Below are 22,872 nucleotides of genomic sequence, written 5' to 3'. Positions count from 1 at the left end.
AATCTATGATGCCAGGCTTCCTAGTTGTCAACCTTGTATTTTCAAGAGAGACAAATATTGTTTACCTGATGGCTGTCTTTTGAAAATACTATTATGTTCTTTTTTCAAAGGGAGAAAGCAATTCTGAATGTTGTCATTCAACCAATTGTACTTAGATTTTTGGAGCTCAGCTAGAATATTATAGAGACAATAGTTCTTGTTATGTGAATCACAACTCTATGTGCCATCCATCAATAACAATTACTCTGACAACATCCTGCTTGTAACACACACTTGATACCTATTGACATGATACACGCAAGCACCTTTTGAAAGGAATCAAAAAGAAGAACGGTTGCCTGCATTTTTATTGTTATAGCCATCGCTGCCTGGAAAACATAAGTAACCATTTTGTAGAAACAGTTTTGATCTACATAATGGAGGAAAGCCTTGCAGAGCCTAGTTAATGTACGTTAAGATTGCTTCAAAGGGTTGCCACTAGGCTTAATCTCTTAATAGTGTCTCTCAATCATTCCTCACTACACCAAGAGAAATATATTATTTTCATTTTTTACTAAAGTTCAGAAAAATCAAGTTTTCCAAAGTCACACAGCTATCAAAGCACTGAGTCAGGACAGAAAAACTCAGGTCTGTCTGACCCCAAAATCTATAACCTTAAGAACAGTGCTGGGCTTGCTTCCTTCCTCCTACACTGACATCCACTAGTTAGAAGCTTTTAATTTTTTCAAAACAATAATGTCTTGAAGTGAACTTCTGAAAATACTTTGATGCTACTCTAGTTGTGTCAACTCTACTAGTTTTTGGCAAACATTTAAAGTTGCCTTTTGTTTTAACTGTTGAATATTAGAAAGAAAATGGATTTGTAAAACTATCTAGACCATCTCTAGTTTTTTTGTTTGTTTAGGAAGATTAGCCCTCAGCTAACATGTGCCGCCAATCTTCCTCTTTTTGCTGAGGAAGATTGGCCCTGAGCTAACATCCATGCCCATTTTCCTCTACTTTATGTGTGGGGTGCCTGCCACAGCATGGCTTGATAAGCGGTGCATAGGTCTGCGCCCAGGATCCGAACTGGCGAACCCCAGGGCGCTGAAGCAGATCGTGCAAACTTTACCGCTGTGCCACTGGGCCGGCCCCTAAACTATCCCTAGTTTTACTAAAAAGAAAAATGAAGCCATAAAAATGTAAGACTTGCCCATGGTCGCTTACGTAGTCAGTGGTAGAGACAAGAACAGGACCAGAATCCAGTTCTTGGGAGTCCTGCTCAGTCCTTTCTCCATGAGACTTGGTGATGAGTTGTTAGAAAAAGTACTTTAGTCACTTACGCACATTCTACAACATTTGCGATCTGTGCATGACAATGTGACATGCCATCCAAACACTTGTTTTTATAGAATTCGGCATAAACTTAAACATTCCCTCCTTTTCTTTCCTTTTTGCTATCAATGTGGGTAATGTAGCACCCAGCTGCCTGCATCCTGATGCCTTCAGGCTCCACTCAAATTAGCATCATGCCGATAATCCCTAATGTATCCTTTCTCATAAGTATGAAAAAGTTGCTCCTGCATCAAAAACAAAAACAAGAGAACAACAGCAATACTCCATGCCTTCACTTATTTTTCAGGTGGTGCAGTGGGATTTACCTTGCCATTTCTATTAACAGGAAAACAAAATAAACGAAAAAACCCCAAACAATATATAAAAGAACTAGCTGTAATTGTCTTCCTATAAGAAATTTTACCTCATGAGTTCATGAGTGCACTGAGAAGACTGAAATTAGTTATTAATATATGAAGGCAGGTCATATCATGTGGAAAGTCATTCTTTTGGTAACCCCAAGAATAGTTTTTAGTAAAAGTATAAACACAAACTGTGTATGATTGGGTTTTCATTATGAAATAGTTCTTTTTGGTGCAAATTTTAATATCCGTATAATCAAAGTATTTAAAAGGGTTATGTTTTTAAAGTCTTTATAGTGAACCACAGAGTCTAAATATCAATAAGGAGGTAGAAATTTGCTATAAAGATCATTATTTATTAATAGAAATATCTAAAGAAGTTGGAAAGGTTTCTGTTAGCTTAGTTGCTGGTCAGTGAACCTAGCCAGGGGGTCTCCAGACTCAGTTACTTGTAGAATAACCAATGTTAAGAAATGGTAAAGCCTTAGGGCCAGCCCAGTGGCGTAGTGGTTAAGTTTGTGTGCTCTGCTTCGGCGTCCTGGGGTTTACAGGTTTGGATCCTGGGCACGGACTGACACATTGATCATCAAGCCATGCTGTGGCAGCATCCCACATATAAAATAGAGGAAGATTGGCATGAATGTTAGCTCAGGAGCAATCTTCCTCAGGCAAAACAAGGAAGATTGGCAAGAGATGTTAGCTCAGGGCCAATCTTCCTCACCAAAAAAACAAGGTAAAGTCCCATTCAGTCTTGCTTTCCCTTTGCTGTTACTTAGCAGCAAACAGGGGGCAAACGTGCCACTGTTAGAGTTTTATGTGCAATAAGATCTTTCTACTACAGAACTTCAGGCACAGAATAAGATTTCTAGAAAATCCTAACGCCTCCCTAGTGTCTTATAGAAATTTGAGAAACTTCCTTCCAGTTTCGTCTCTGCCATTTTGTATAAGACACTTAACTACAGGTTTATTTTTCTTATATTTTTAAATCTCTTCATTTCTAGCATGAAGAAGAATATTGCTAAAATCCTTCAAAAGATTATTGTGAGAATAAAATTTGCTAATAGCTATGAAAATACTTTGTAAAATTCAGAATTAGCTTTAGTTTTCATTCTCTAAATACTAATGGTAGAAATATTAGTTGGTATAACCTATATAAAAAGTGATTTTAATTACGAGACAAGTGCCTTAAACATATGTCATGCACTTTGATTTAACAACTCTACTTCTAAGAATCTGTCCTAAAAAATAATCAAAGATGTGGCCAAAAGTGTACACATATGATCATTGGCAGCGCATTTGTGGATAGTAAGCAGCAAAGCAAAGAAGCAAGTAGATAAACCTGAAAACAACTTAAATTACCACGATTAAAAAATGATTAAGTCCAGCCATTAAATCATCCAGTGACTAAAAGTCATGTCCTTGAAAATTAATGATACTATCAAATGTCTATGATATAATAGTAAGTGGAAAAAGCAAAATAGGAAATCATATTTACAATACAATTGTAAATGTATATTGTAATTAAATAGATGTGTGTGTGCCTGTGTGTGTGCACGCGTGTGCATGTGCACAGATTCTTTGCCCTTGACCAAACTTTAGTCAGGCTCCTGAACCTTCTCCTAGGCTCATCTGGGCACTTCCTTGTAAAATCTAGTTTTAGCAAGAAGCCCGCTAAGTCAGTTTAACTAGAACCCTCCATCCTCAATGTTGGATAACCCTCAATGTCTAATTGGGTCCTTCAGCCTCCACTGTCCCCCAGGATGATGGCTGATCACCCTGGCCTGCCTTCAGTAAAGAATCCTGATATGTCAATTTAGCCAGAATCCTCCTTTCTCCTCATGTTTCCTCTTAGTAATTTTCCATCCACTGACCCCCTCGCTCCTGGTTACAAATTCCCACTTGCCCACGCTCTCTTCAGAGTTGAGCCCACTTCTATACGGAGGTCTTTTTTCCTTTATTGCAATAGTCCTGAATAAAATCTGTTTTTAGCACTTTAACTGCTGTCCAGCTATGGGGTTTTTTTTGACAGTGTGTGTGAAGGAACTAATCAAAATGGTGGCAAAGTTTCCCTAGTTATCTCTGAGTATTGAAATTATTTTCATTCTCATTTTCTTTAAAATTGTCTATCTTTTCTGAACTTTTCTACAATAAATTTCCTTTACTCTTTTAGTCGGAAATAGATCACTAACAAAATTAAATGATGAAAAAGAATCTCACAACTATCAGATGTGTTTACAGTAACATTCTAAAGCCTCGTAAGCACAAGTAAGCCACCACTGACTGGGCGCTCTTAGCTATGTGCCAGGCATTGTGCTAACCACTTTATGTATGTTGTTTTGCAAAGTCTATGAGTTCTTCATTATCATTTCCGTGATCAAATTGAGAAAATTATGTCTCAGGTTAAATATTTTGCCAAAGGACACAGCAGTTGTTAAATGGTAGAAAATTCATTCAAAGCCTGGTCCGTATGATCCCAAAGCACATTTGTTTAACCACTGCCTTCTCTCAAATATTAAAATAGCTAAGCGTCATTAGCATATTCATCTCAACTTATTTAGCAAAGAGTGAACAGGATACAGGAAAAGGAAACACATAGTCCCTACCTTCAAAGGACTTATGGTCTATCATAGGAGAAAATATATACAGAAAAGAGAAGAAAGTAAAGATTGTGATGTTTAAATTAGAAACTGCAAAAACCTTCCAGACAAGCATGGGAGCACTTAGAAGTCCCTTCAGCTGTATTACCAGGTTGTAAAGATTCAAGGAAGAAATGGCTGGCCCAAACATTAGATGAAACCTCTAAGGAAATTTGCTTTCCAGTCCTTCCTTTGAGATTCTTTCCTCTTGTCCTATCAACCTCCTGCTATCCATGCTTATGAGCAAAAAGACAGCTGGTGGCAGGCCTTTGCCAATGTGTTTCTCCCCGTATATTACATCTAAGCCCCTAGGATTTAGCCTGTCTTCAGATTACAAGGATTCTTTGGTGGAATCCTTAGAGGTATGGAAATGAGAAATTAAAAAAATAATCTTTGAACTGACGCTGGGAAGCAAGGCCTCTCTTGAAATTCTAGAGTCGGAAAGCAGTAGAATGATATGCGTGCTTCATGTATTTCAGAGGTTTACACGGTAAATGAAACACTGCCCAGTGACTGGAGTGCACAGTTTTGCATTCAGCTATCAATCTCTCCTTTTAAGGAATTCTCAAGATCTGTATTGCTTTCTGGGCAAGAACAGAGTTGCCCTAAAACTCAACAGGAAGAATTTGCCTGCGAATGTGGAATCTTTCATATTGGACAGCCTAAGATTTCTGAAAAATAACGCAGGGAAGAGCTGCCCTCCCAAAGTGACTTTTCTGTTTATTCAGCTGTAGTTGCAAAGGGAAAAGGCACAATGCTCATTACTCATTCCCCCAGGGACGCCCTCACCTGTTCATGCCTCTCAGGTCTGTTCCCATGGTGCCATGTGGAGGTGCTAAGTGAGAACAGCTTTTGCAGAGGCTGTATTTCATGGAGACAGACTGCAGAGAATAGCCTAGGAAGGCCCAGAGGCCATATTTCAATGGAGATGTTCTGTGTCCATGCACCAGGGACTCCAGCTTCCTCCGTTGGTTCGTGAACTCTTAGATATCAAACTGAATTGTAGCCAGATTTTTAACTGTGGTCAAATGCATATCTGATGGGGATCCTAGGAAGAAGTCAAAAAGTGATAATAAAGCTCTCTGACCAGTATAACAGGGTGGGAATTACGAGATTAAATCTCTAAGGACAGACAGATAAGAGACTGCGCAGATATTTGATAGGATGAAAGTTAAAAGAGTTCCCAGATTTTAGAAATTAAAGTTCACTGCTATTTCAGAGACTTCAGTCACATCTGAATGAGAACACGTTGCGCACGCAGCCAAATACTCTTTTTAATACTTACAAGAAGCCTAATCCTTCTCAAGAAAGAGTTCCTTTCCTTGGACTCTTGTTAATTGACTTAAAACAACCAGGCAATCTGCAGTGGAGAAAATAAACTGAACATTGAAGAAACAAACCACACCCTTCATCACAGCTTCCTTCTCCTTCGGGACATTATTGCTGGTGTTATTATGGAATCCTACCTTAGATAGCATCTGATTGATGGAGAACTGGTGAAGTTCTTCTTATTGAAATACAGAGCACTGATTATAATATTCGGATTTCTTAAACCACCCAGGTAATTATAGGCTTTCGTAACAAACTCTCTTCTTTATCCTCTCCAAAGGAAGTTTCATTATCCCTGTATTATCTTGCACACAGAAAGAATTTCCTGAAGGTGACCTTTTTATAGGTGGTAACCATAGTAACAGATTTCCAGCCGCTCACACTCTGACACCACTTGCGCACTGCAAACGTTCCAGGGAAGCTGAGGATTGAGGTTTTGGGTTGCCCTCCAGAGACAGAAGCTGCATAAATACTTACCAATTTGAGAGCAACGACGTTAAAAGAAATTTAAAGCCATATTCCCTGCTCCCTTGCTAATCAGACAGCAATCCGTTTTTTCCAAGATCTCTGTAATGCTCTCACTTAGACACTATCAAAGTAAAAATAAAAGGCATGGATCTTTAAGAGATCCACAGAACAAGAAGGCTTGTTCCTCTCTTTACTCTTAAATAGGACATTCAGTGGATAAGGGGGCGAGAAACAAACACTCCTTGGGGAGTCTGTGCTATTTTAAGGCGCTTCCTAGTCCCCGTGAGCTGTAATGGGAGTTGTATGCTCTCATCAGTGGGGAGCTGGCTTGGCTGTGTAACCCTAAGACTCTGCAGCTTCAGCACTTGATTCTAGAAGACTTAGAAAACTTTCAAGGCATTAAAAAACTTAGGAGGTAGATCTAACTAGAAGCCAGCCAAGAAAATACCAGAAAGGAGAGTAGAAGTAGCTGGTAGCTACAGGCCAAATGAAAATTCAATCACCCTCGATGCGTGGGTGGTGAGAGAACATCTTTAATATTTCAGTAAGTGAAACATTACAGAGTCTGTTTCTCTCTAAAATAATGGGTTCATTGATGTGGCTTTTTTCCTTATTTCTATACATTCCTTATTCTTGGTATATTTTCCACAAATAAGTTCAGCTCTGGGCTTGTTTTCTAAGACATGAGAAAACTGATTCTTCCCATTTCTTTTGTATAAGAAATTTACTGATGATGCCAAGTAAGCTTTAAATTTAATAAATGTTGTCTCTTAAAAATCCAGTTGTTATTCAATTTTTTTGGTACTTCTATATTTCCTGTCATGGTCTTATCATTTTTTTGCTCTATTTAATTAATATGTTTGTATGTTGTCATTTTTATCCTTAAAAAAATCATTTGACGTAATTCAGGTTTTGCCCACCATAATCATTTATCAAGCTACAATTTGCTTTTTAATCATTGATCACTATTGTATCATACATACTCTCTCTTGTTCTATCTCCCTCTTTGGCTTGGCTGATGTCCAGGTAATGTTTCTCAAAATTTGAGTCATCTGGAGACCCATCTAAAGGAAAAAAAGAAAAACAAAATACATGCATTCCAGTTTGTGAAATGCTAGCTTAAGAACCTTGAGCCCTATTCGAGAAAAATATTGTTTAATTTTCTGATGATCAGAGAAAATAACAGAAGTTTTATATTTTGAAATGGCAAAATAATTTTGTATGATAACTATCAAAATGAAACACAGATTTAAAATTCTCATAAAACTTATCAATCTCCCCCAAAATAGCTACAGATATAAAGTCCTGGGACCTCAATGTGAGAAACGCTAAATAAACCAAGGTAAGCCGCAATGTGGGGTTGAGATCAATGAGAGGGCTCAGTAGCTTCAGGGTGGGGATGAGGAGAAACAGGCTTCTGGTGGGAAAGGGATGGAAATAATGCAGAATGAAGACAGTCTACCATTGTAATCCGATGTCTGCTCCTCTGGGGTTCCTGTATTTTTTTTTTTTTTTTGAGGAAGATTAGCCCTGAACTAACTGCTGCCAATCCTCTTTTTGCTGAGGAAGACTAGCCCTGAGCTAACATCCATGCCCATCTTCCTCTACTTTATACGTGGGACGCCTACCGCAGCATGGCTTTTTTTGCCAACTGGAGCCATATCCGCATCCGGGTTCCGAACTGGCGAACCCTGGGCTGCCGAGAAATGGAACATGCGCACTTAACCACTGCGCCACCGGGCCGGCCCCAATGTATTTTTTATTTTAAACTATCTTTCAACTTTTTGTCATCCTCATTAAAAGGCTTTTAGTGTTTATTCAACACTTACTACAATAACATCTTCAGCTGGCATTTATTCATTCGATTAATTTTTATTGGGGACCAACTATATGCCAGGCTAGGAGAAGAGGGCATACGCAATGAAGAAGACAAAAACCAAAACAGACACAGTGTTTGCTTTTATGGGTCAAGGGACAGAGACAGAGATCAGATGAAAAATATTTTGTATTCTTTCAGAGCATATTCAGTTGGTAGAGCTATGAGGATAAGTTTGACGTAGGGGAAACCTAACCTTGATTTAGAGGTCAGGAAAAGCTTCCCTGAAGTGATATTTAAGCATACACTTGAAGGGGATAAAGTGGACACTTGAGAGATTAGAAAAGGAGGGAAATTGCTCAGGATATTTAAAAACTATAAAGAAAGGAAGTTAGAACTTAATGAATGGAAAGAGAACAGCAAAGGTAAATTTCAAGAGAAGACAGTGGCAAGATGCAGGACCTCGTGGACCACTGTGGAGAGTTTTCATATTATCCTAACTGCAGTGGGAAAACTGACTAAGCATTTTAAATGGGCAAAAGCCATATCAAATTTGGGTTTTACGTAGGTCACTTTGGCTGCTCTGTCAGGTGCTGAAACTCAAGGATATCCGCTAAGTGACCCCAAAGTTCCTTCTTAGGAAGTTTGTCTTTAGTTGACTAATTATCACTTTCTAAACATCTCCCAGACCTCCTGCCTCTGTGCCTTTGCACATGCCTACTTTATGCCTGTAATGCTTCTTCCCCATTTCTTCCTATTCCTAGTCTACTCATGATTTAGGACCCGACCCCAAAACATCCCATTCTTCATGAGTAACTGGGATGGATTTCTCTTCTTTAAATTCTCTCTCCCTTATTTATTCCTTTTATAGTACTTTCATATTCTGCTTTGTTGTATAATTATTGTGTTCTTATCTCATTATAAAGTTTCTTGCCCAGGAATCTATGACATCTTTGCATTCCCCACAGTATCTTACATGTATCTATATAAATTCAGGGAGTTACTCAATGGAATAGAGCTTATTTTTGTTCTTTATGTTGTTTCTCATACCTAATTTCTAGTTTGCTGAGGCCTCATCCTTTTTAAGTTACTTTGAAACTACTGTCTTCCCCTATGTATAAACCCAAATGTCTTCTTCAATCAACTTTGATGATTCCATTTCAAAATACTTTGGATACTTTTGTTGTTGCTTTTGCTGTTCATTTGGCTAATAGCTGTTTCTCAATTTCCTTAGACATCCTGTGTATTTGCTAAATTAATGTCATGTTGGCATTCTTTTTTAGAAACCCTGACATAATCTTCATTTCTGTCCCACTTAGATCTTCTCTTCTCTCCTCATTAAGCACTTTCCTCTCTGAGTGTTGGTGTCCCTCTCTCTTCACCACCTCTCACCATCCACAGTCTGTCCTGCCTTACAGATAAACCTCTTGCCACTCTTTCGCTTGCATTCCCTTTGAGCTGTCCAATTATTCATTTGTCATTTTTATCAAGGTTCCTCTTTATCGCCTTACCTCTTATTCTGAATCTCTCTCATAGTTTTTCACTCTCTTTTCTCTTCTCCTCTCAATCATTTGCTTCACTATTAAATATTTCTTAATGTGCCTGTTTCTAAGACCTTAGGCAAATTTACAAGTTAATAAAATTCGACTGTGATACTTCAGTAGAATTATGGGTATTGTACGGAGAAAATGTTGTTTAGCCTCTCAGAGTCCCTTCAACACTCTGTCACTTTAATTGCTTAACCTTATGGAAGTAATGCCATATGATCCTTTATATCTGATATATGAAAAGGCCACATGTCTTCCTGGAGTCACACAATGATTGCAGGCAGTTCTCACTCCCAGTTCAAGAGAGGATCTGGTTTGAAACTCAGAACATCATAATTGCTGCAGGCATAATACAAGGATTGAGGACAAGCATTTTTTTCCCCTTATGGCTTCCCTTTATTGAGCCCTGAATATTGAGTGTTCATCCTGATTTCAGTGGGAAAGGAAAAACCACCAGGATCCCACACTACTTATAAGAGTCAGAAATGCATCATAAAATCAAATTTTCCATTCTACTTCTGGGAAGATGGAGCAGATCTACTTTTCCTATTCCTCCCACTAGGTGTTACTACAAACCGTGGACATTATACATAAAACAAATATAAGAAACTCTGAAAGTGGAAGAGAAGAAAGCAGACTGGCTAGAGAACTCGGGACCCAAGGAAAAAAAATAGTGAATAAAATTTACAAATCTCTAGTGAGAATAAGAAAGAAAAAAAAGACAAAATTACCAATATTGGAAGTGAAAGAGGAGACATTAAAGGGATAATAAAAAAATACTACCAACATTTCTACGACATAAATTTGACATCTTAGACAAAGTGGACCAATTCCTCAAAAAATGCAAACTACCACAACTTACCCAATATGAAATAGTTCGATAGCCCTATAACTATTAAAGACATTGAATTCATAATTTTAAAACTCCCCCCAAAAACTCTCCAGGGCCAGATAGTTTTACTGGAGAATTCTTTGTAAAGGAAAATTAACACCAATTCTACACGATCTCTTTCAAATAATAGAAGAGGAAGGCTTACTTCCCAATTCATTTTATGAACCTAGTGTTACTCCATACGAAAAGCCGACAAAGATAATCAAAGAAAACTATAGACCAATATCTTTCATGAATTTAGACACAAAATTCTTAACCAAAAAAAATAGCAAATAGAACTTAGCAATCTATGTAGAAAAATATACACCATGGTTAAGCGGGATTTATTCCAAGGATGCAAAGTTGGTTTACTATTTGAAAATTAATCAATTTAATTCACCACATTAACAAGATAAAGAAAAAAATTAGTATTAGTCAATACAGAAAAAGTATCTGACAAAATTTAGCATCCGTTCGTGATAAAAACTCTCAAAATAAATGAAATACAGAGAAATTTCCTTAACTTGATAAAGGTCATTTATACAAAGAGTAGTGGCAACATTATTCTTCATGAGGAAAGACTGAGTGCTTTCCTCCAAAATTAGAAATCAGGCAAGGTTGTCCACTGTCACCACTCTTATTCAACAGGGTTGGAAGGTCTAACTAGTGCAATAAGGCAAGAAAAGGGAATACAATGCACACAAATTGGGAAGGAAAAAATAAAACTAGCCCAATTTGCAGGTGACATAATTGCTTATACAGAAAATCCTGAAAAATATACAGAAAAACCTCCTAGAATTAATGCGTGAGTTCAGCAAGGTCACAGGATGCAAGCTACACATACAAAAATCAATTGTATTCCCATATACTAACAATCACACATGAGCACAGAAATTAAAAATATAGTACCATTTACAAACATTCAAAAAATTAAATACTTAGGTGTAAATCTTAAAAAACATGTGCAGGACTTCTATGCTAAAAGTTACACAGCATTGATGAAAGAAATCAAGATCTAAATAAATGGAGAGACATACCATGTTCATGGATTAGAAGGCTCAACATAGGAAAGATATTAATTCTCCTTAAAATGATAAACAGATTTAATAAAATTCCTGTGAGAATAAGAGTAAGGTTTTTGTAGATATAGAGAAGATTACTTAAAAATTGTACGGAAAGGTAGAGGAACTAGAATAGCTAAAATGATTTTGAAAAAGAAGAATAAAGTGGAAGAAATCAGTCTATCCAATTTGAAGATTTACTATATAGCTATTGTAATTGAAACACTATGTATACTGTCAGAGGGTGGACATTTACATCAGTGGAACAGAATAGAGGACCCAGAAATGCATCCACACAAATATTTTTGTGTACAACTTATTTCTGGCAAAGACACAAAAGCAACTCAAAGGAAGAAAGATAACTTTCCTTCAGAAAACAAGTGATGCTGTAGCAATTAGGTATCTCTAGACAAAAACGTCAAACCTCAACCTAAGTCCTACCTCGCATGCAAAAATTAACTGAAACGGATCACAAACTTAAATAGAAAATGTAAAACTCTAAAACTTTCAGGAAAAAGTGCAGAATAAAATCATTGGAATCCAAGGCTAAGCAAAGAGTTGTTAGACTCTTTTGACAGCAAAGGCATGATCCATGAAAGGCAAAATTGATAAATTGATCCTTTATCAAAATGAAAAATGTTTTTCTCTGAAAGACCCTGTTAAGAGCACGAAAAGACAAGCTACAGACTGGGAGAAAATATTTGCAAACCACACATTTGACAAAGGACTAGTATCGAAAGCACGCAAAGAAGTATCAAAACTCATTAGCAAAACACAAAAACTACAACAAAAACCTGCAAGCCAATTAAAGCGTGAAGTGACATTTCACCAAAGAACGTACACAGATGGCAAATAAGCAAATGAAAGGATGTTCAACAGCATTAGCAATTAGGGAAATGCAAATTAAAACTACAATTTAATACCACTACACACGATCAGAATGACTAAAATTTTAAAAAATAGTAACATCAAATGCCAACAAGGATATGGAGAAACTCATATATTGTTAGTGGAATGTAAAATGGTAAGGCCACTCTGGAAGTAGTTTGGCAGTTTTATAAAAAACAAAACATGTAACTACCATACAGCCCAGCAATTACACACCTGGGCATTTATCCTAGAGAAATGAAGACTTATGTTCATGCAAAAACCTATACTTGAATGTTTGTAGCAGCTTTATTCGTAATAAGGAAAAACCGGAAACAACCCAAATGTCCTTCAATTGATGAACTGTTAAACTATGGTACATCTATACCATGGGATAATATTCAGCAATTAAAAAAAGAGAAAACTATTATTACATGTAATAACCTGGTTTACTCTCCAGAGAATTATGTTGAGTGAAAAAAAGCCAGTCTCAAAATGTTACATACTATGTGCTTCTTGAACCATGTATAATATTTAGATAACATCCTTGAAATAAAAAAAATTACAAAAATGGACAACAGATTAATGGCTGCCTGTAGTTAAGGAGGGGTTAGGATTGGGAGGCAAGTAGGTGTGGCTATAAAAGGGCCCCATGAGGGATCCTTGCAGTGATGAAAATGTTCTGTATCTTGATTGCATCAATGTCAGTATCCCGGTTGTTATAATATAGTTTTTTGGGATGTTTCCTATTGAGGGAAACTGGGTAAAGGTTACGTGAGATCTCTTTGTGTTATTTCTTAAAATTGCATGTAAATCTACAATTATCTCAAAAATTCAACTAAAAAATATAATTTGCATAATTGAAAATAGTTTCTATTCAAAAGAATAAATTATTTTTATGCCCTGAATAAATGTATCAAACCTACATTACTACAGATACAGGAGTTCAGCTCACATAAGCATTCTTCACATAATTGGAATGTTCAGTAACAAAAGTACCAACCTAGACAAAATGTGCCTTTGCTGCAGAAAGTCAGGTTCTCACAGGTTTCAATAGTTTGAGGGGGGAAAAAAATGAACGAGCTGTATGATTTTAAAACCTTTGAATACTACTCAAAAACAGAGAGCTCTTTTCTGGTGCCCAAATTGAGTAATTCCATAGGTGAGTTTGTTTTATTTCTCCTAAGAAAGGTGTGCAGCCTTACCTAGAAGAGCAGGCCAATTAAAAAGATCTTGAAAAGATGCTTTCTCCTTTTTCCTAACTTTGTGAAATGAGGTTTTAAAAATTCCTGTAAATCTAATATTTAAATTACTATTTAGAGAGATAGTCCTATTTTCTAACGTTTTATGCAAGGATAGAAGACTTCTGAAAGTGGCACAACACGATGCTGTTATGTAACTGTCCCCAAATACCTCTGTCATTTTGTTCTTCATTAGCTGTTGTTTTTTCCCTTTTAACACCTCAGTGAGAAACATTTATCTGGGCCATTTGCTTGCTCATATGGAGACTGTAGGAAGAGAAAGGCTTAAAAAAAAGAAAGCCAACAGTCTAAGTGAATTCAGCATCATATCTTCAATCCCTGAACACTGTCTTCTTTAGAAAACTTATTAGCGTATTATTTTTCATGAAAGCTGAAAGCACATTACGGAGCTATCTATTGTCAGTCAAGCATTCCCACCACATTTTGACTTAGTAGGCCTAAGAGTTACCATAGTTACTAATTAACTCGGGTGTCCTGAATGCATTAGACTCCGTAACAGAAACACTGTTTACATTATAGAAAATGCTTTTGTTCTAAATAAATTAAGAGAATGTGCTAGATGCATTAAATCTTATTGTGAATAGCATTAACTCACCTCTCATTAAACTCTTCATTGAAATTTTTGAATCTAAGCCTCAGAATTAACAGTCCTTACTTTCACCTTTCCTAGCCCAGTCTCAAATGCAGCTAAAATGCTCTCTCTCTCATCCGTTTTGTTATTAAAATATGCCATGTTGTTATTCTTATAATCTCTATTCTTATGAATCCAAAGTCATGTTCCCAGTAAATTTCAATGCATTTTACTATTAAAAGATGGTTTAAGTGTAAGTGATATTTTCTAAATTATTTTATTGTAACAGTTTTAAAAAATATATGCAGGGGCTGGCCCCATGGCATAGTGGTTAAGTTTGGCACACGCCACTTTGGTGGCCTGGGTTTGCAAGTTTGGATCCTGGGTGTGGACCTACACTGCTTGTCGGCCGTGCTGTGACAGTGACCCACATAGAAAGTGGAGGAAGATTGGCATAGATGTTAGCTCAGGGCTAATCTTCCTCAGGAAAAAAGAAAAAAGTAAATGCAGACCATTACAACAGTATTTTTTTCCTAGAAAACAACTTATAGTTTTCTAATTATACAGTATTTGAGACAACATGAAAGAATCAATAAAGCTTGTCATTTTTCTGATTTTCATCCAATTTATTGAATTTTCACATCAATTTATCTGAAATAATAAAATAAGTTTGTTTCTGAATTCTATATTTTATATCTTTAGACATTTAAAATGCTTGTTTTTACAGTATAAATAGAGTTGTTAGGAGCTGGCCTGGTGGCATAGTGATTAAGTTCAGTCTTCTCCACTTCGGTGACCTGGGTTCGCAGGTTCGGATCCTGGGTGCTGACCTGCACCCCCTCATCAAGCCATGCTGTGGTGGTGACCCACATGAAAAGTAGAGGAGGATGGGCACAGATGTTAGCTCAGTGCCACTCTTCCTCAAGCAAAAAAGAGGAAGATTGGCAACAGGTATTAGCTCAGGACCAATCTTCCTCACCAAAAAAAAAAAAAAAATTTGTTAAAAATGAAAATAGAACTTAAGCATCTTACCCTTATGATAGTTATACTGTTTTAACATAAAAAATCCTGTGTCAACAAATAACCTATTTATGAGGACATAATTAATTTTACAATGTTTTACCCATTTGTTATGACTTTACATTTTATTTGTAAATTATCCAAATAATCATACACTTTTCTAACATTGCTATAATATCATCAGAAAAAATAGAAATGAATTAAGTTTTCAATACCTAATACATCTTGTAAAATAAGATCACATCCATCTCTGAGTAGTCTAAATTTCACGTGTTAATATTGAGACCAACAACAAGAAGTATTTAACAGAAAAGAACCGCTGTGGAACTCTTGACCTGAATGTCTTCCACTGGAAGACTTAGAAGTACCTAAATTCCATACAATCACTACTATTATCTTTCCCATTAAACCTGTTCCTCTTTTTGGTATTCCTTTATTAATTTATAGGACACCACCTCCCCATTCAAGCCAGAATTTAGAAATGATTTCTTCTGTCTACCCAAGCCCATCTCCTACACACACACATACGTCCAACAGGTCAAAAATGCCTTAAATGGGGGACGGCCGGGTGGTGTAGCGGTTAAACACACATGTTCCACTTTGGCGGCCCAGGGTTCACCAGTTTGGATCCCAGGTGCGGACATCACACAGCTTGTCAAGCCATGCTGTGGTAGGCGTCCCACATATAAAATAAAGGAAGCTGGGCACAGATGTTAGCTCAGGGCCAGTCTTCCTCAGCAAAAAGAGGAGGATTGGCAGCAGATGTTAGCTCAGGGCTAATCTTCCTCAAAAAAAACAAAGTCTTAAATTCTTTCTTCTGTCATTTTCTCTCCATTTCCTGTTCCCATTGTCTTAGTTCGGTTTACTCTCTCTCTCTCTCTCCTCTCAAATAAACCAGCCTGCTAACTGTTCTCCCTACATGCAAATTTGTCCTTCAGAAACATTTTCCATAATGCTCTTCAGTCTCCTTCTAAACTAAAAAATATACATATCATATTACTTCCCTCTTAAGATTCTTCCATTTGTTTATGCATTTCTTAAATCAATACTTCTTGAGGCCTACCATGCTCTACACTTATAGATGCTGAATATATAATGAGTATGATGCTAGCGTACCATCCTCGTCCTCCTCAGGCACATTTCGAGAGTTCTTCTGTGTTCCCGTAAAGCTTCCCTCTATGCCAAATTTCACTTTACTTCAGCCCCTTATGCATGAGTCTACGCACCAGCACTGCTGTAGGCCCCCCGAAACCAGCCTTCATGACCAATATGCGTTAGGTGATTAATAAGATTTTGATGCCTGACTCAAAGGAAAAACATACGTGGTCAAATGGAGATAAAAGAGATGAAAACAGATATGACAGCAAATGCTTCAAAAAGAGATGTAAATTAAGTACACAGGAATTTAAAGAAAAAAGTAAAGAAGAGCCCAAAGGAGTACCTTTCCAAAACCTTGAGTAATTTCAATACTGGTGATCTAGAGAAAAACTCAGAGGAACCAATGATCTACAAGACAGAGTGAAACAAATGGCCCTTTATCCTCTAGTGTTGGTCTCTATTCCATCCGTTTCCACTGCCCTCCGTTCAACCAAGAATCCACACACTGATACATACCACCCAAATTCCATGCTTTGCACATGTGGTTGATTTCTCAGCCTCAGCTCATGACCTCTTCTGCTCAAAGAGTCCTTTTCCCCTTCAAAATTCAGCTTAAATGCCACCTCTCCAGTAAAGACTTCCTTGATCACTGCCTGTCCCTCAACCACATGCAAAGGAAACATGGATCACTCGTCTGAACGTTCATGTTGTACATATAAAACTGGCTCTTCAAATGCGTAATAAAATTCAGAATTAGTAAAGTCATGGGGAGACAGTTACTCTCATGCACCTCTGGTGGGAGTATAAATTGGTATGATTTCATTGGAAGACAATTCGTCAATGTCTCATGAAAATACACATGCTTGTTGGTTTCTGCTTTCTCTTGAATTCTCCTTCTCCAACTGAAAATATGACCAGTGAGAAGACAAAGATACATATGGAAAAGTGTTATTGCAGTCTCACTAATAATATTAAAAATTGGAAATAACTCAAGTAGTCAACTGTACAAGGAATGCTTAAATAAATTATGATAAAGCGGGAAAGAGGCAATCAAGGAATGCTTAATTGTGTGGGGAAAATGTCATTAAGATAACATTAAGGAAATAAATCAGAATATAAAATTTTATGAACAATTTTCTTTTTAAATATTAAAAATAAGCATATTAAAAAATTGAAATATATCAAAATGCTATAGTGATTATTGCTGGATAACAGGTTGGTGGGTAAATTGTATTTTTTCCTCTGTCTTTATTTTCCAATGACTGTTTGTTAGATTTAATTTTAAAAATGCTGTATTTATTGAATTAGCAGATTGCTAGGGTGAACTAATCCATCTGTCCATCTCACCACTCATCCATCATTGAAAAAGGTCATTCCAATGGTTTGGGGCAGACATAACCTTAGTTACGCCTTGTTTCTGCCCCAAATCACCAAAATGAATGATGCCAGGGTCTTCAATCCTGGCTTAGCAGCCAGAGAAAGACTGTCTCCAGAAAGCTTGCATTCAGAAATTAGACACACAGTAATAGAAAAATTCGTGCTCTCGTAAATGAATGCATGTTGGGTAGACTTTGAAAGCTTGCCCTACCGTAGAAGTGGCATTATGACTGCTAATGACCTTCAAAAAACAAGATATTCATTATATTCGGGTCATACTGACATTTTACTGACTAGTGAAAAAAAATCACTTCCAAAAAGTCACTGAAAAATCACAGAAAAACTTTATTAAATTTTATGTAAAACAAATTCTCCCTAATGCAACTGATTCTTTTTCTTTTTTACCTTGTTCATTATTCTTAGGGACATTTGGGGATAGAGGTTGGTATGTTTAGAGCACAGAAGAGGATGCTACAAATTCCCTTGAGGGCTGATTTGGGGCCAGAAATTTTTTTATTTAATATCTGGAGCTCTTGAGCTGTAAAAATGAGGATAATATCTCATGCTCCTACTCTATTGATAGGAGAATCATAAAGATTACTGAATTGTAAAAATGAATAAAATGTAGGTAAGATTTGCCATTGAATTTTCCTCATAACCATGTTCTAATCATTATGCTGGAAGGAGAAGAGAAGGGAACAATGAGCACTGTCCACATCTTAGAGAGCAGCATTTCTGTAGAGTTTCCAGAAGCTGTTAATCTGAGAACGTGTTTTTTTAAGTACTGAACTTTTAGTCTCTTGGATGCAAAGAGGTTTGAAGGACTATCACCACTTTGAATGGAAGTATTTTTTCTTTTTCCTCGAGGCCATCAGCAACTGCCTACCATCCATATCTTCTACAGAGAGATCTTGGAGAAAAGCTGTCAAAGTTACGCACAGGAGAATTTTGTTGCTAAAAAGCAGCAGAGCAGTCAACTTTTTTTCAATGACAGCTCCATTATCGCACTGACTGATTATAAAAAAGAGAGATAAAAAGAAAGAGAAAAAATCTTTCATTTTTTTTTTTTTTTTACTGGCTGAGCAACTTCTAAACAGAGTTCTTTAGTAAGCTTACCAAGAGGCGAAATAATAACTTTGCAAGTCTTGGTGTCACTCATAAAGAAACTGAAGTCATTGCATTTTTCAGCATTGTATCACTTAAAGACAGTTGAAAGATTTTTTCATTGCTCTAGACATTATTTTCTTTTGCTAGCTGTCATTTTTGTACGTAGAGCACTGATCCATGGTATCTGAGAAAAAAAAATCCACACAGTTTTTGCCTGCAGCCAACAAACCTCACAAATCTTCAAACTGATTTTCAGACTAAAGTAGTTTATTTCCCGAAGATTCATTCTCCACAAATGAAGCTTCCAGTCAGCTTCTGTGAAAGAACTTAGACCCGTGGAGGGAGAGCATGGCTCCTCTCTTCCCACCTGTGTCGTTCTTCTGAAGATACTAGACCAAAGCATTGGTAAAGCTGAGGTGCACACTATCGTTGGAGTCCTTCGTCTTCCAGGAATGGGGCAAAAGGATGAAGAGAGAAACGATGTAGCGTAATAGTCAAAATCGAAGGTTACACTTGCTTGCTGTGTGACTTGTGGTTGTTCACTCACCTTCTCTGTTAGCATTTCCTGATACATAAAATGAAAGAGACACTATTGCTTAATGCTTTCCAAACTCCACAGGGAATCGTATCAAATAGCAAATTCCATTTCATGAAGCCCTTTGAGGTCTTTCAGAGTAATAAATCTCCAAGTACAAAGGATCATGAAGAGCAGAGTGACAGCTTAGTAGTCAGCTGGGAAGGTACAGAAGGAAGTGTGTGGCTTTCTTTCTCTGAGAATGTTCTATGAACTGAGGCTTTAAATAAAGACAAAGGGTATGCTTTTGTAGTGAGAAAATTAAAGGTGAAGGCAACGGATTTTAAATTTATAAATAACAAATGAGGCATCAGCAGAGTTGCAGGTATTAGAGAAGAGCAAAGGAAAGCAAACGTTGGATCAGCCACTTTACATTCCAAAATCTCTTACATGGGAATAGAGACTCCAATATATATATATATATTGCAAATGACTTTTACTAGGTTTTTGAGCTTTGAAAGGCTTTTAATTGAAGAAAATATGTCGCCATGGGCAAAAGCTTGCTTCCTTTACCATCCCAACACACACACACCAACTTGGCTTTTTTTCTCTAACATATGATGCATTCACGTTGTATTCTAGAGATATTTATTATGTTAAAAATATGTTTGGGGCTGGCCTGGTGACACAGCGGTTGTGTTCACGTGCTCTGCTTCAGTGGTCCAGGGTTTGCCAGTTTGGATCCTGGGTGCAGACCTATGCACCGCTTGTCAAGCCATGCTGTGGCAGGCGTCCCACATATAAAGTAGAAGAAGATGGGCACAGGTGTTAGCTCAGGGCCAGTCTTCCTCAGCAAAAAGAGAAGGATTGGTGATAGATGTTAGCTCAGGGCTAATCTTCATCAAAGAAGAAAGTTTATAAAATATGTTTATATATAAATATGTTAAAATATAAAATAAATATAAAAATTACAAAATATAAAATGTTAAAATATGTCTTGTGCAAATCAGAGATGACACTGCACAACAAGCATCAACCACTTCCTTTTCCAGTACCCATGACAGGCATTACTAAACAATCAGAGAAAGTATGGTGAGGCAACTGCTGTCAATGGTCTAGATTGGAACCAGGTTGGAATGTACTTTCTATTCCTAGTGTAATGAAAAGCACTGAGTTTAGGTCAGAGGACCTGATTTCCAATGCTGATTCTGTATTATACTTTGGCAAGCCACAGAATTTCCAATGTCTTGGTATTTCCTGTAAAAAGGGGGGAGTTTAACTGTGTAGTACGGAAGATAAATCCTCTACCTTCTCCAGGTCCTTCTGGCTGGTCTATTAATTACATTGACATGAGACAGAATAATAGGAGAAAATCAAACAAAGCTTTATGACATTTATACATGGGAAAAACCCAGGAAAACTGAGCAACTCGCCAGAATGGCCAAAGCCACCACCTTAAATAGCATCTTTAGCTAAAGACACAGGAGGATGTTGGAGGTAGTGGTTTGATGCTTCAAAGGAGAGGAAAGAAATTCACATAGAAATAGAAAAGCAAATGTGTCATAGATAAGAATGGGCTGAGCAAGGACCCTCATAGTCGGCTGATACGCAGAGTCATCTATGGTGATGGCCTGTCCTCAGGACAGGCCTTTTATCTTAAATTGCTTTAGGAAGTTAGGGGGAGGTCAAAATTTCTTTCAGAGTCTTTTGTTCTTAAAAACAATCAAGCCAAAGAGACACATTTTGGGATAGCCAATTTTGATCCCCCACAGTAACTTCCAAGTCTACAGCCTCTCCAGTTATTTGTGATTCTAGTATAAATAGATGTTAAATTTTGAGTCACACTACCAGAAAATCCATCACACTACCAATATGTATATTCCCATTAATGTTTGATATTCCACAGATACAGTTTTGGGTTTTCGTCCCATACAACACTCCTCCCCACTCCCCAAAAAAGCCCTCTCAGATGGGTAATATATTAAAACTAACTTGTCATTTATGACCCCATTTGAATCAGATTCTTTCTAATTAAGGAACACTTCTCTTTTGCATTCTCTCTCTTATTTTCTTACTAATTAAAAAGTAATTAGATCAAGGGCTGGCCCTGTGGCCTAGTGGTTAAGTTTGGAGCACTCAGCCTTGGCGGCCTGGGTTCAATTCCTGGGCATGGACCTACATCACTCATTGGTGGGCATGTTGTGGCGGCAACCCACATATAAAGTAGTGGAAGATTGGCACAGATGTTTGCTCAGGGAAAACTTCCTCAAGAAAAAAAGTAATAATAATAATTGGATCAATTAATTGTTTTAGTGACAAAATCAGAAATTTATAGCAGACGTGGTCATTGCGGAGAATTCTTTCAGAAAGTTATAAAATATTTATGTTCTAATAACTATTTTCTCCCCATAATTTAGTACTCACCCCCACCTCTCTGAGAGTAATGATAATTGGCATGGAAAGGAACACTAGAGCTCAATTCCAGTTGCCTACATGATTAGACTGTGGTGTTTCAATAGTAGAGTATTCCACTTTTAGGATTGGCCCTTATCTCCATGGAGCAACTGAAAAAATCAGATTTTATATTGTAGAAGAGAAATAATAAGATACAAGGCTTTGAAGAGAGATGGCGATTCCAAGTGTTAAAGAAATAGTGGTATAAGGCAAACTTTAAAGACGGGCACTCATGATTGCCAACTCAGTCTTCAAAGATAAATGAATTAATCAAGGAGATGAAATCACGGATGTGTTTACTCAGTCTTACCTTCGGTAAGGAATCAAACTAGGAATCAGGAAATCATATTCTTAGTATGACCTTGGGCAGCTTGTTTCATCACTGAATGCTCCTGCATGCATATCAAAATGATGACATGAGGGATATTGTCACATAATCTATAAGGGGCTCGGGTCTATAAGAAAGTGTGTAGATATGTAGCATTTAATGTTATATAATTATTATATATAGTTATATATTAATGAAATTGAATTCTTTGTCAAGACAAGCAGATGATTTTAAAGCTTAAATATTTACACTCTTAAGACACTCAACCCCTTAACCTCAGGTGAAAGAATCGATTAGTTCTATTATTAACAAATAGTAAAAAATTATGATTGTATCAGTTTTCTAGGGCTACCATAACAAAGTACCACAAACTTGTGCTTACAACAATGGAAATTTATTCTCTCACAGTTATGGAAGCCAGAAGTCTGAAATTATTGTGTCGGGAGAGTTGTTTCCCTCTCGAGGGCTCAGAGGGAGAATCCATCCCATGAATCTCTCCTAGCATCTATTGTTTCTTTCGTTTCTTGGCAATCCTTGCTGTTCCTTGATTAGTGGCAACACAACTCCAATCTCTGTCTCTGTTGCCACGTGATGTTCTCCCTGTGTGTGTGTTTGTGTGTGAGTCTGTGTCTCTTCTTTTTATTGGAGAAGAAAACCTGATAGATTAGTGAGACAACTACCCTGAGATCATATAGCTAATACGTGGAGGAAGTTGGATTTAACCACTAATCTGTCTGATGGCAAAGTGTGTATTTTTAACCGCCAATAGATAGTTTTGTGCCTAATCCAGTCAGTCAGTTTCAAGTATAGCCAAAAATAGGAGGGGGAATAGAATGTACTGGAATTGGGAAATAATAGAAATTAAACCAC

Source organism: Equus quagga, chromosome 15 (assembly GCF_021613505.1).
Source record: "Equus quagga isolate Etosha38 chromosome 15, UCLA_HA_Equagga_1.0, whole genome shotgun sequence".
Taxonomy (NCBI): Eukaryota; Metazoa; Chordata; class Mammalia; order Perissodactyla; family Equidae; genus Equus; species Equus quagga.
This window is presented reverse-complemented; position numbering follows the sequence as displayed.